This window comes from Loxodonta africana, chromosome 16, assembly GCF_030014295.1.
Source record: "Loxodonta africana isolate mLoxAfr1 chromosome 16, mLoxAfr1.hap2, whole genome shotgun sequence".
Lineage (NCBI taxonomy): Eukaryota > Metazoa > Chordata > Mammalia > Proboscidea > Elephantidae > Loxodonta > Loxodonta africana.
In genome coordinates this window covers 31,005,849-31,019,308 of record NC_087357.1, presented here as the reverse complement: position 1 = coordinate 31,019,308, position 13,460 = coordinate 31,005,849, and the positions used below count along the sequence as shown (strand labels likewise).

General features: G+C 41.8%; 1 protein-coding gene across 1 annotated transcript in view; it reads right to left on the bottom strand.

The window, feature by feature from the left end:
- NT5C2 (5'-nucleotidase, cytosolic II) overlaps window positions 1-12,324 on the bottom strand; it is a 91,983-nt gene extending 79,659 nt beyond the window's left edge. The window contains exon 1 of the mRNA XM_064269369.1: window positions 12,260-12,324. The gene's annotated coding sequence lies outside the window, so the exon portion shown is untranslated. The remainder of the gene's footprint in view (window positions 1-12,259) is intronic.
- Between the last annotated feature and the right edge of the window lie 1,136 nt (window positions 12,325-13,460).

Genomic DNA, 13,460 nt, shown 5'->3' with positions numbered 1-13,460 from the left:
CACATTAATGACGTACACCTGGCAGTAACAAACACCAAGGTGCGAGGCAAGAGTAAGCTGGCTATGAGGGTTATCCGTCAACTTGGTTGGGCCATAATTCTCAGTGGCTTGCACTTATGATTTGCAGTGGTTTGGCTGTTACATAATGATGTAATTTGGCAGTTACACAATGATGTGGTCGTCCTCTACTTTCGCATAGCACTGATTTTTGCATAAAAACCTGATCTTTGGTAACTAGCCATGTCGGTAAGTGAGGAGTGGGTATATTATCTAATCCTGTAAAAGACTAAAAAAAAAAAAAAAAAAAAGACTACAGCCTAGAAAATCCTATAAAACCCATTGCCACCGAATTGAATCCAACTCATAGTGACCCTATAGGCCAGAGTAGAACTGCCCCACAGGGTTTCTGAGGCTGTAATCTTTACAGTAGCAGACCACCACATCTTTCTCCCCTGGAGCCACTGGTGGGTTTGAACCACCAAACATTTATGTGGTGCTACCACGTACATTTAGGAAAATAATCTCATATGGCAATCTACAGCTTCATGCTTCAAAATACTTCATAGTTGAAACATACCCAGTGCTCTTTACCATTACCATTCCCCTCCCCCAAAGAAAGGAAACCAGCTGCCCAACAGCTCCAGGAGACTGCTCAGGAAGCAGAGTAACAAACCAAAGGGTAAGCAAGGTTAGCAATCTGCAGTGAATATTCCTTCCCCTTGAAAAAGTGCGCCAATAAAACAATAATGGTCACATGTAGTAATAACACTATTTTAAAACCACAATCAAATGAAAGATTTTGTCCCTCCTATAGTTTTTTTTTTTTATATACTTACCCAGGAAACCCTGGTAGCATAATGGTTAAGAGCTACAGCTGCTAACCAAAAGGACAGCAGTTCTAATCAACCAGATGCACCCTGGAAACTGTAGGGGGCAGTTCTACCCTGTCCTATAGGGTTGCTATGAGTCAGAATCCAACTCGATGGCAACAGGTTTGTTTTTTTTTAATATACTTACCCATAATATAATGTTAAGAAATACTAAGAATTTTGATCTTTTACACTAATATGCTTCGTGCCTGAACTGAAATAGGTAAACAGCAGTCAGGATTTATTTTCATGACAATTCTGCATTAAGACAAAATGCCATGCTGCCAGATTAATACCCTGGCAAAGTCTCTCTTACAAAGCCATTTTAAACGTTTCTTTCAGGTCACATCAGCAAATCAACTGGGAAGAAGTGAGGAACACTTTAACATAATACACAGCACAGTCAATCAGGCCAAGTGTTCAACACACATGACAGTTTGGACCAAATACATGTATTTGTACTCAAATACATGGAATAACTGTGTCAATATGGATAAAAAGATAATGATTCCAGGAGGTAAATATGAACACCCAATGTTTTACTACTACATTGGAATTTGTTTCTTCTGAAATACACAACTTGGAATTTATACGTTTTATAATCAGCCATTCTCATTCTAAGAACACTGCTCTGAATCTTAAAGAGGAAAAATTTCAATGGTTTCTTCAGATTTCCTCACTAGCCTAAAATTTCGGTCCTCATAAGTACAATTGCCATGTTACACATTAGTTTATTTTATGGGAAAAGTTAAATATACTGAGAAAGCTAAATCCTCCATCTGTACAGCCTGGTATTGAATTGAGCAGCCAAATCTTACACAAGCCCTTGATAACCCTAATCCTTGATAGATGAGCAAGTAAAACTAAGAAAATACAGTGGTTAGCCAGTTGGTTTTATCACTGCATTGAGGACAAGGGTCCCCTTCAAATCAGATTCTCTGTAATGGGACCACAAACCAACTTACTTACAGATACATTTAGATGAAAGTTTACACAGATTAATTCATCTAACAATACTGCTGAAAATCAGTTCCTAGTATATGTAGTCAACACTGTCACCTCTAACTCAAAGAATAGTACTTTGAAGTAACTACAGCTTTTAATATTTTATAAGCTCTGCTCCTTATAAATATTAAAAGCTGTAGGGTCACTGTGAGTCAGAATCAACTCAATGGCAACAGGCTTGGTTTTCTGTTTTGTTTTCCTCCTTCTAATCATAAAAATAATACACAGAAGGAATAATCATATAAAATGTTTTAAAACAAAGGAATGTCAATTTTTCCGGAAAAGGAAGACTTCTTAAAACTGTGTTAAGATTGTATCGAATGGTTCATTCCTTCTCATCTTTTAAATAGTTCACAATGAACACAGCTTTTGTTCATTTCTCATTTCATTATTTTCATTCTGAGTTCTTAATATCATTTGTCCCGAGTTGTGCTCTACATTCCTGCCAAAGGCCAACACTCATAGTTTGCACACCAAAGTGCTGCAGATAGATGGCTAGCAAATTCTGATAAGGGACCAGGCTTGATGCTCTGGCTGGGACTGGAAGGACCCCAGTGGTCATGGCCCCCAGGCATTCTGTTGGCCCTGGACGGGAACCATTCCCAAAGCCAACTCTTCAGACGTGGATTGGACTGGACGGTGGGTTGGGGAGGGATGCTGGTGAGGAGTGAGCTTCTTGGATCAGGTGGACACTTGAGACTGTGTTGGCATCTCCTGCCTGGAGGGGAGATGAGAGGGTGGAGGGGGTTAGAAGCTGGCGAAATGGACACGAAAAGAGGGAGTGGACGGAGACAGTGGGCTGTCTCATTAGGGCGAGAGTAATTAGCAGTGTGTAGCAAGGTGTATATGGGTTTATGTGAGAGACTGACTTAAAAGAAAAAAATAAGAGAAAAAAAAATTCTGATAAAACTGCACTTACCTAGTCACACATATCCTATCTTCTTATCCTGCTTTATTTTTTCTTTACTGCATTTAAGACTTCCAGACATATTTCATAATTTCTGTCAGTCCTTCTAAAATGTAAGCTCCAGAAGGCAGGACTTTGTTTTGTTTGCTGTTATATCCCCAGCATCCTAAACAGTTGACTGGATACACACTCAGTACTTAGGTATTAGTTAAATGAATGAACTACTACTAAACCTCTACGTTTAGGTCTCTTTTTCAGAAGCTAATTTTTGTGTAAGCCCAAAAATGCAAGCATATCGCACAAGTTCCTTCTAACGCTCTAATTGAATTTCTGTGAAATCTCACTCTTGGTTCAGAAACACCTAAGTTTCTTGGCTTGATTAATGTAATAATATTTTGCTAATGTTTCAACGTCAGGCCTTGGAACAAAAGGTTCCTTGTTCTCTAGTTTTCCATAACACAGCTGAGAAGAGATCAGATCCTGCCGAGTGAGAAATGCAGTACCTGTTGCCTTGACAATTTGTTTTTCGTCTTCAAGCATCAACATGGGCCTTTCTCTAGTCTGAAACTGCAGGTGAAAAATATGAATTTATTTCACCTGTTCGTAAAGTTATGAAAATACACAAAAAAGACCTGAACTATGTTGTGTTCTCCTGAACATTCTCCTGCTGCTGCTGCTCCTAGAATTTTGTTATCTCTGCCATATCACACAGAATGCTACCCGTATGATCTATATCAGCATATTAAGGCTGCTTCTAACTGAATGGAAATACCATCTCTCTAATGGCGATATGGTTACTGATACAACGAACAAGAGAGCATGTGAAGAAAAGTATTTTAAATGACTGGGTTTGAACATATGTATTATGCGATCTACTTCTTCAAAACATTGCTATAATCGACTAAGGTCTTTCAAAAGCATAAAGGTACAAAGCTGAACCATGTTTACATTCAACCAATATGTAATACTTCGCGCTTTTAGTAATGATCCTAATATTCCTATTTTTAAAAAGCAGGTAAAAAATCCTGTTTTATTTCAAAACAAACTCATTCTCTTACCAATGGGAGCTCCAGCTCAGCATTCGACTTTGCTTTTAACTGTTATCTTTCGTCTTAAAATACAATAAGAAGATAAAATTAAAAAGGCAGAAAAAAACATCAGTCATTTCTACCTTTCGGTATATAAATTCACATTTAAGGTTTAGTCCACTTATTTGGTAAAAATTCAGAGATACGCATGAGTTCAAACCCTTAATAATGCAAACATAATGGCAAACATTTACTGAGCGCTCACTATCTGGCACATATTATTCTAAGCACTATGCCTCTGACTTCTCATAACAATCCTATGAGTTAGGCACTATTATCCACATTTTACAAAGGAGGAAACAGGACAGAGAAGCTAAATAATCTGGCCAAGGGCACAGAATCATATTTGTGGTTAAGCGTGCAGATTCTGGAGCCACACTGCTCAAGTTCAAAACCTAGCTCCAACACCAACTAGCTCCGTGACTGAGCAAATTATAATAACTTCAGTTTCTTTCACTCTAAAATGGGCAGAGTTGGAACAAGGAGCCAGGAGCCTTGTACTGTTCTGTAGGGTTGATATTCTTCAAAATAAAAAATTGGGATGAAAAATGTAAAACTTTTGCACAACAAAGCCATACACTGAGAGAAGATATTTGCAACACGGTAACTCAGAGAGGATTAGTATCGAATACATATAAAGAGAGCTACAAACCAATGATGGAAAAGGCAAACTCAATAGAAAAATTAATGAAAGATACAAATAAGCAATTTACCAAAAAGGAAACCTATACATAGAATAAATGGACTTAAAGAAGCTCAATCTCATTAATAATCAGGGAAAAGCAAATTAAAACAACCCATCAGACTGGCAAAAACTTAAAAGTCTGACACCACCAAATGTTTGCTAAACCAAAAAAAAAGAAAAAACCCGTTACCGCACAGTCGATTCCAAAATGTCTGCTAAGAAGAATGCAAAATGGTAGTTCTCACAACCTGCTGACAGGTATTAGTATTTTGAAGAGTAATTCGGTATTATCTAATAAGGTTGAAGATGCTCATACCTACAACCTAAGAATTTCCTAGGCTATAGAGAAACTTACTCACATGTAAACAACACAACACATCCAAGAATATTCACTACAGCATTGTTAATAATTGGCAAAAAGTCAGAAACTTGTAAGTATCCATGAACAAACTACTCATACAATGGAATACTATAGAACAATTAAAATAAATGAACTACAGATACATCTATCAACATGACTACATATCAAAACAATGTTATACAAAAAAGCAAGTTGCAAAATCATACGTACAATATACTAACCCGTGGCCATCGAGTCATTCTGACTCATAGCAACCCTACAGGACAGAGTTGAACTGTCCCAAAGCGTTTCCAAAGCTGTAAATCTTCACAGAAGCAGATTGCCACATCTTTCTCCCGTGGAGCAGCTGGTGGGTTTGAACTACTGACCTTTCAGTTAGTCAAGTGCTTAACTGCTTTGTTACCAGAGCTCCTTGTACAATATACTAAAACAGACCAAAAAAAGCTCCGTTGCTGTCAATTCCCACCCAGAGCAACCCAATAGGGAAGACGAGAACTGCTCCATAGGGTTCTTCCATAGGGAGCGGCTTGGTGGATTCGAACTGCTGACCTTTTGGTTAGCAGCAGAGCTCTTAACCACTGCGCCACCTTAAAAAAGAAAACGGTTGCCTGAGTCAATTCCTACTCACCAGGGCTCCCAATATACCAAACAAGCATATATATATATACTCTTGTGGATATATACACGTTAGTAAAAATATAAAAATGCGATGGCAATAATTACTTAATTCATGGCAGTATTTATCCCTAAAGAGAGGCATACAGAATCAGCAAGGATTCATATGAGCCTCAGCAGTACCTGTATGTTTACTCCTTGAAAAAAAAATACAGTACCTTATACCACATATAAAAATTAACTCAAATAGGTCAATGACCTAAATATAAGAACTAAAGCCATAAAAGTCTCAGAAAAAAACATACTGGTAAAACTTTAAGGCTTTGTACAAGAATAACAATCAACATAAATAAAAACTGCCTCTTTTCTGACACCAAACTGTTAAGGATTAATGAAACATACAATCAGTGCTGTCCCCTTCTGTTTCACTTCTTTTCTGAAACTAGCCGTACCTGCAGTGCTTCTTCCTCTGCCCTGAGCCACCTGGAGCTAAGTTAGACCACAACAAGTTAAAGGGTACAGCCCTCCAGGCTGTCAAGTCAGCCCCAGGACATCTGACATCGGCCCCAAGCTTGAGAGTCCCCAGGACACCCCTCACTTCTGATCTGCTGGCTACAAATTAGGGGTTTTCCAACTACCCCTCTGGGATACAAGACGCAAGTGGGGGCTGGGGGGGGCAGTTCCCTCATTTCTAACCTGCTGGTTACAAATTTAGGGTTCCCTCTACCCCCTTAGAAAAAAAAAAAAATACCAGCTATAAATTCAGAGGTCCCCAGTCCCTCTCTTTTCTGACCTACTGGCTCCCACTACTCTCTTGGGTTCAGTAATTTCCTGGAACAACTCACAGAAAAAGCCATATTTACGATTACAGTTTTATTACTGCAAAAAGGATACAAAGAAAGAGACACAAAGGGCACAGTCTGGGAGGGTCCCCAAAGAGACCGCTACTCTTCCTGCACTGAGGTCTTTCACTAACCAGGAAGCCCGGGAGCTTCCCTGTCTAGAGCTTTTATAGGGGGTCTCATTACAAAATTCAAACTCCAGACCCTCTCCTCTGAGGTCAATTGATTGCAGATGGGTCTTTTGGGGACCTGGCCAGCCCCCAGGCAAGAATCACCTCATTAGCATAACCTGTTAGGTTAGGCATAGTCTGGAGTCCACATTTAGATTACTGGGGAAATTCCAAAGTTTTGGAGGTTTATCTCTCAGGAACCAATGACAAATACCAAATTCTTTGGGTTAAGTTAATGTAAACCCCACACCTTGTTTTTGATAATGAATTGTCACAAGAGCAACAAAAGGAAAACACATAAACTGAGCTTCATCAAAATGAAATTTTTTGTGAATGAAAAGACTTTATCAAGAAAGTGAACAGACATCTACAGAATGGGAGAAAATATTTGAGAACTATATATTCGGTGAGGGTTTAATATCCAGACTATATAAAGAACTCAGAAACAAACCTTAGTTGTGTTCTTGTTGTTAGGTTCCATTGAGTCTGTTCCAGCTGACAGGGACCCTATGTGCAAGAGAATGAAATACTGCCTGGTCCTGTGCCATCCTCATAAACCTTAAGTCAAAAAATGAAACCTGTTGCCATCAAGTCAATTCCGACTCATAGCGACCCTATAGGACAGAGTAGAACTGCCCCACTGAGTTTCCAAGGTGTGCCCAGTGGATTCAGACTGCCAACCGTTTGGTTACCAGCAGTAGCTCTTAACCACTACACCACCAGGGTTTCGTCATAAACCTTAGGGGCAGTGAATTCATGTCAGTGAGGGAGGAACAACTCAGAAAAGGAGGGTGAGAATGGTTGCACAACTCGAAGAATGTAATCAATGTCACTAAACGGTACATGTAGAAACTGTTGAACTGGTGTATGTTTTGCTGTGCATATCATTCTCAACAACAAAAACAAAATAAATAAAATTTTTTTAAAAACTCAACAACAAAAAGACAACCCAATTAAAAAATGGGCAAAGGACTTCAACAGGAATTTCACCAAAGAAAATATATAAATGGCCAATAAGACATGAAAAGATGGTCAAAGTCACTAGTCATTAACCCTGTAGGGCAAAGCAGAGCTGCCCCATTGGGTTTCTGAGGCTGTAAATCTTTAGGAAAGCAGACTACCACATCTTTCTCCCGTGGAGCGACTTGTGGGTTCAAACAGCCAACCTTTCAGTTAGCAGCCAAGCGCTTAACCACTATGCCACCCAGGCTCCTTCATTAGGGAAATGCAAACCAAAACCCAAATGGGGTTATTACCTCATACCCACTATGATGGCTCTTGTCAGAAAAACAGAAAATAACATGTATTGGAGACAATGTGGAGAAATTGGGAACCCAGTGGTGCAAATGGTTAAGCCCTCAGCCGCTAACCAAAAGATCGGTGGTTCGAACCCATCCACTGGTGCATTGAAAGAAAAGCTTGGCAATCTGCTTCTGAAAGGTCCAAAACCAAACTCGCTTCCCTCGAGTCAATTCAAATTCATAGCGCAGTTCTACTCTGCAACACACGGGGTAGTCGTGAGCTGGAATCAACTGGAAGGCAACTGTTTTTTTAATTTTTTGCATTGTTGTTAGGAATGTAAAATAGTTTGGCAACTTACGGGAAGACATTTTGGTGGTTCCTCAAAAAGTTAAACATAGAATTCCCATACCATCCAGCAGAAGTTATTGCTAAAGGCGTAGAGTTTCTGTTTGAAGTGATGCAAAAACTTTTGGAAATGGACAGTAGTAATGGTAGCACAATACGGTGAACGTAATTGATGTCACTGATGTGTACGCTTCAAAATGGCTAAGAATGGCAAGCTTTTATTATATTTCTACACAATAAAATTCAAATATATCCCCCAAAAGCCACACAATAAATACCAAGAGAAATTCCAAAGTAAATATAACAATCTTAACTGTTAAGATTTGGTAAAGAAGCTGAGAAGTAGCTATATTAGGTGATTGTCAGACCATTTTCTGTATGTTTAAGATATCTTATAATACATTAAAGAAACTTCATTAAACTAAATGAGGAAGCTTTTAAAAATACATATTCCACTGGATATTTAAAACAGAAACATGCTAATATCCAACAAGCTTAAAAAAAAATCCAAGAAAAAAAAAACAAATCCACCAGGCGCTCCCTGGAAACTCTATGGGGCAGTAATGCTGCTAAAAAAGGAAAAAGGCCGATAAATTTCAGCCACCAGATTTCAGTCTTCTCTTTCCAACCAGGCCCTGACTTTGCAGAGTTTTTCATCTCACACTTTTGACAAAGCTTCCCAACCAAGAGAGCCATGCAAATGCTAGCTTATCGTTCTCCAAGTCAACTTAATCCTTCTAATTCTGTATTTAGCCTAAAAAAAGGGCAATTCGGCTGCCCTGTTGACAATTTTGCTATTTTTATATTTTTACTGGTTTATTGTTAAAGTTGTTTTCCATAAAAAAAAAAAGCCACTTGCAAATTTTGATAACCAATCATTATAAAAATGCAATCAGATTTCACACAGTAAAAAGTCATATAAGACTGTGTCAAATCACAAGGACTTTAGAACTCCGTAACAAGTTGTTATGGACTTCCTGAAAGCAAATAACTTTTTCAAGCCTAAACATAAAAAACACCAACTACTTAAAAAAAAGGGGGGGGGGGATCTTAATTCATTAATTCTGCTCCACTCACAAGGAATCCAGGTGGCATGTCTTATAACCGGCCTATCAGGATTTCTCTACCCAGTTTTATCGCATTATACTTCTCTACCAAACCCTTTGTTTTAGAGACAGCAATCTTCATTATACCCTCAATATACGCACTTTAGCATGCTTTCCTTATTCTCAAGTGTCAGCTGATTCCAACCAACCTTCAGTAATCTCTCTCCATTAAAAAAAAAACAAAAACCAAACCCACTGCCATTGAGTGGATTCCGACTCACAGTGACCTAAAGGACAGAGTAAAACTGCCCCATAGAGTTTCCAAGGAGCACCTGGTGGATCTGAACTGCCGACCTTTTGGTTAGCAGGCGTGGCACTTAACCACTACGTCACCAGGGTTTCCTCTCTCTCCACTGTAACCAAAAAAAAAAAAGTAAGAGCTAACATTTATAAAGAACAATGGTATGCTAGTAGCTGTACTAATTTCCTTCAGTGGAATTAATCCCATTTAATACACACAACCCTGTGAAATTTATTTTTCAAGGCAGGAAAAACTGAGTAGGTTCTCTAAGGTTAGTTAAGTTCTTCCAGGTTACACGGCTGCCTCCTGGCTCAAAGTTCTGTCTTTACTGCTCACGTGTCACTTAACATATGCCTTGAGATATTTAACATTTGTGTTAGCAGATGTTGTCTAAACAGTTCAAAATATTACATCTGTCCAATAAAAATTTACTGAGAGTCTGTGTCGCAGGCATCATTGACTACTGGGCATAAAGAAATGGGTGGTGCAAACAGTTATGCACTACAGATACCTCAGAATACAGGCCTAGTAGTCTGCTCCTGAAAGGTCACAGCCTTCATTGAATACCCTACTGAGCACTTCTACACATGGGGTCGCCATGAGTCAGAATCAATTTGAATGCAAGGAACAACAACGGGGCCTCTACAAATGAAAAGCAATAAACTCTCTAGATATGTGCGTGTCCCACAAATGTAGGTAAGTGCAAAATTCAAAGTAATGTTGTACACAGTGATTATAAGTAGATAAAAACCATGTTTATATAAGAATTGGAAAAGAGCATAGTCTTATAGACCAAAAAACCAAACCCGCAGCCATCCAGTTGATTCCGACTCATAGTGATCCAATAGGACAGAGTAAAACTGCCCCATACAGTATCCAAGGAGTGCCTGGTGGATTCGAACTGCCAGCCTTTTGGTTAGCTCTTAACCACTACGCCACCAAGGTTTCCAGTCTTATGAAAAGCATATAATAAAGTTGGGTTTTTTTTGGTTTGTTTTACTATTTCATTCAATTAAGCTTTTTGAATTAAGCTTTCATTGAATTAAGCTAATCGAGCAATCAAAACACATTTAAAAAAATTTTGTGTGTTCCTTTCCTCATAAAATAGTAGAAATAGACTAGAGGTGTGTCCCTCCATTAACGTGACACTCTAATTTGTTTTTAGGAAGATGCAACTGGATATCAATAGTAAGGCTTACCATAAATCTTCCTACAATTCTAAACCTTTGGAAACTTGTAGGTGAATGGAAATTTTCATACTATGGAATCGTCCAATTTTAAAGTTAAATGAAACCTTAAACATTTCCTCATTTTACACATTAGTTGGTTACTGAATTCTAAATTTTAAATTCTGGGCTGAGGAGAGTAATACCACAATCTACCCTGCTATGATGTAATGGCTTATATTGCAGTGGAATGACGTGTCAGAAATAAAAGTGTGTGTGTGCTAGCATCAGCCCAGCACGTGGAATTCAGATTTTAATTACTAAGCAGCTGTGTCTAATTGAACTTAACTTCTCCAGTCCTGGACATCTTCATCTGGATAAATTCTAACCGCTGTTCAAAGGGTGGTGGCAAATATTTAAGACATAAAGCCTTCCCCATTTAAGTCTCCGTGGTAAAGAGCATTACTTAGATATTCTGCCTTTCACATTACACTTCGCAGAGTTTGCACCCGTTGCCCTAAGAGGCAAAAGGCACTGTCAGTCCATTGACATTATAAAGCTGGTTCAGTCATGAAGAACTTGTGCATCCGAGTGCACGCACACACAAACATAATGGTGACTAGCCATTTCAGAGCACTGTACTTTACAGTACAAACTCTCACACATAAAGGCTCTAAAGCTGAAAGTATGGGAAAGCGATAAACTGGACATCAAAATCTAACTACTGCTTTTAAAAGCTGTGGCCTACTGCATCTCACTCTTGGCTCTCCCCGGCTTCAGGGGTCCCCCAGGAAAAGGAAAGGAAAAGAGGGCCAACGGACAGCTGAACCTCTGACTTGGAAGCCATCTGGAAATAAGAATCATGTCTTTGGGGGTGGCTTGCAATTCGATGAGAGCTCTCCAGGAAGTGCTGGAAACGGGCATGTGGGCTAACAAGTTGGCAGTTTCTTGTGGTTCGTCCTAAACTGCTGTCAACCTCGCATCCTACCACAAGGGACCTCGGGTTTCCCCGAATCACAGGAAAGCGCAGGGGGTGGGAAGGGGGTGGCCGCGCCCAGGCCCGGTAAGAGGAACGGAAAGGTGGCCTCGAGCGCGGACGGGAGGAAGCCCGGAGGCAGCCGGAAAAGATAAGCAGAACTGAGTGAAGGAGTGTCTGTGGGCGAGTAGGATGGGGCTGCCTAGCGGGTAAGAAAACGGGCGGGCGGAACCGAGCAGTGGTGTCGGTTCTGAGCCGGTGAAGGGCGGCGCTCCGAACGCCAAGGCCGGGTCCGAACGAGCCGACCTCAGGGAGACAATGGCGCGGGCGTGACGTGGCCGGGGGCGTCGCCACGACACGGAGGAAGGGGCTGCGCCGGGCCGGGGGCGGCACAGGAGTGGGGGCCGTGCGGTGCGGAGACGCGGGCGCCCCGTCCGCGGGCGCTCAGGCAGGGGATCGGGCTGAGAAGAGGGCCGAGGGCCCGGGGCCGGGGGCCCGGGGCCGGGGGCCGGGGGCCGGGGGCGGGGGGCGGGGGCAAGCGGCGGCTACAAGCTGGGGTCGCGCGCTCGGCTGCGCACCCTCCCTCCCTCGCTCGCTGACCCACGCCCTCCCCTCCCGCCCGTGGGTCGCGCCGCACTCACCGGCCCCACCGAACGGCTGCAATCCCAACGCGCAACTGCCGCAGCCGCCTCGGCGCGCGCCCTCCCCGCCCCCGCTGCCCGGGCGCCGCCCCCAGCTCGCGCCCAGCCGGGGACCGGCGCGCTGTTCCGTTCCCCTGCTCCGCCGCAGAATCCGGCCGCGGCGACGCTCCCTTGCCGCGCTGCAAAAGGGGCGGGACGACACAGCTGGCGCCTGGGCTCCTCACATGGGCCTGGGAATCTTCGAACAACAGAACGTCGCTTGTTGCCCACCTGTGCGGTGACGTACATTGACAACCCTTCCAAGTCGTTTAGGCCTCCATCCTTGGCATTCTCCCCAGGTCCTTTCGTAGGGCTCTGGGCTACCTCTCCACAGTGTCTCGGATGATTCTTGGACGCTTTCCCTTAGGGGGAGGGAGCATCCTTTTTCCGGTCACTAAGTCTTCAAAACCAACGGACCTCAAGTCCCTCCTGGTCCAGACCCCGTACCACGCTTGAATCTCCTTAGTGATTAAAAAACACCAGCTTTGGAGTTTGCCTGGCTGTGTGGAATCCCAGCTTTACCACTTATAAGCTGACTCTGGAAGAGTTACCTGATCTCACTACCCCCAGCTCCCTTATCTATAAGAAACCGGACAGATAACGAGAGAACCTACATCAGAGGGCGTTGACAGGATGAAGTAACATAGGTAAGGCTCTTAGCACAATCCTAGCGCATAGTAATCAGTTAAACACTTGACTATAAGGGTCGCTAGCAGTCGGAATGGACTGAACAATGGGTTTGGATTTTTTTTTTTTTTGTATTAAAGGAAGAGGTAGCTGGCCCAAACCAACCCAGTTGGCCCTTCAGTAGAATAGGCCTGGCCATCTGCTTCTGAAAGGTCGAAGCCTTGAAAACCCTAGGGAGCAGTTCTACTCTTTACACATGGGATTGGCAGATGTTGGAATCAACTGGAGGGCAACTGGTTGGTTTGTTTTATTTTATCAATCCACCATCACCACTAACTCAGTCTGCATGAAGACTCCTCGATAACAGAAAGACTGTTGTTTCCAGAGCATTGCCTTTCTTTGTCAGAGCAGATCTGACCAGTTAGAAAATATTTCTGAAGCTTCCACTTCCTGCCCTAGGTTCTACCCCTTTGAGCGTCAGAGAACAAACAAGTCTAACCTATTTTCAACCTTCTGCTTTTCAGATATTTGAAGA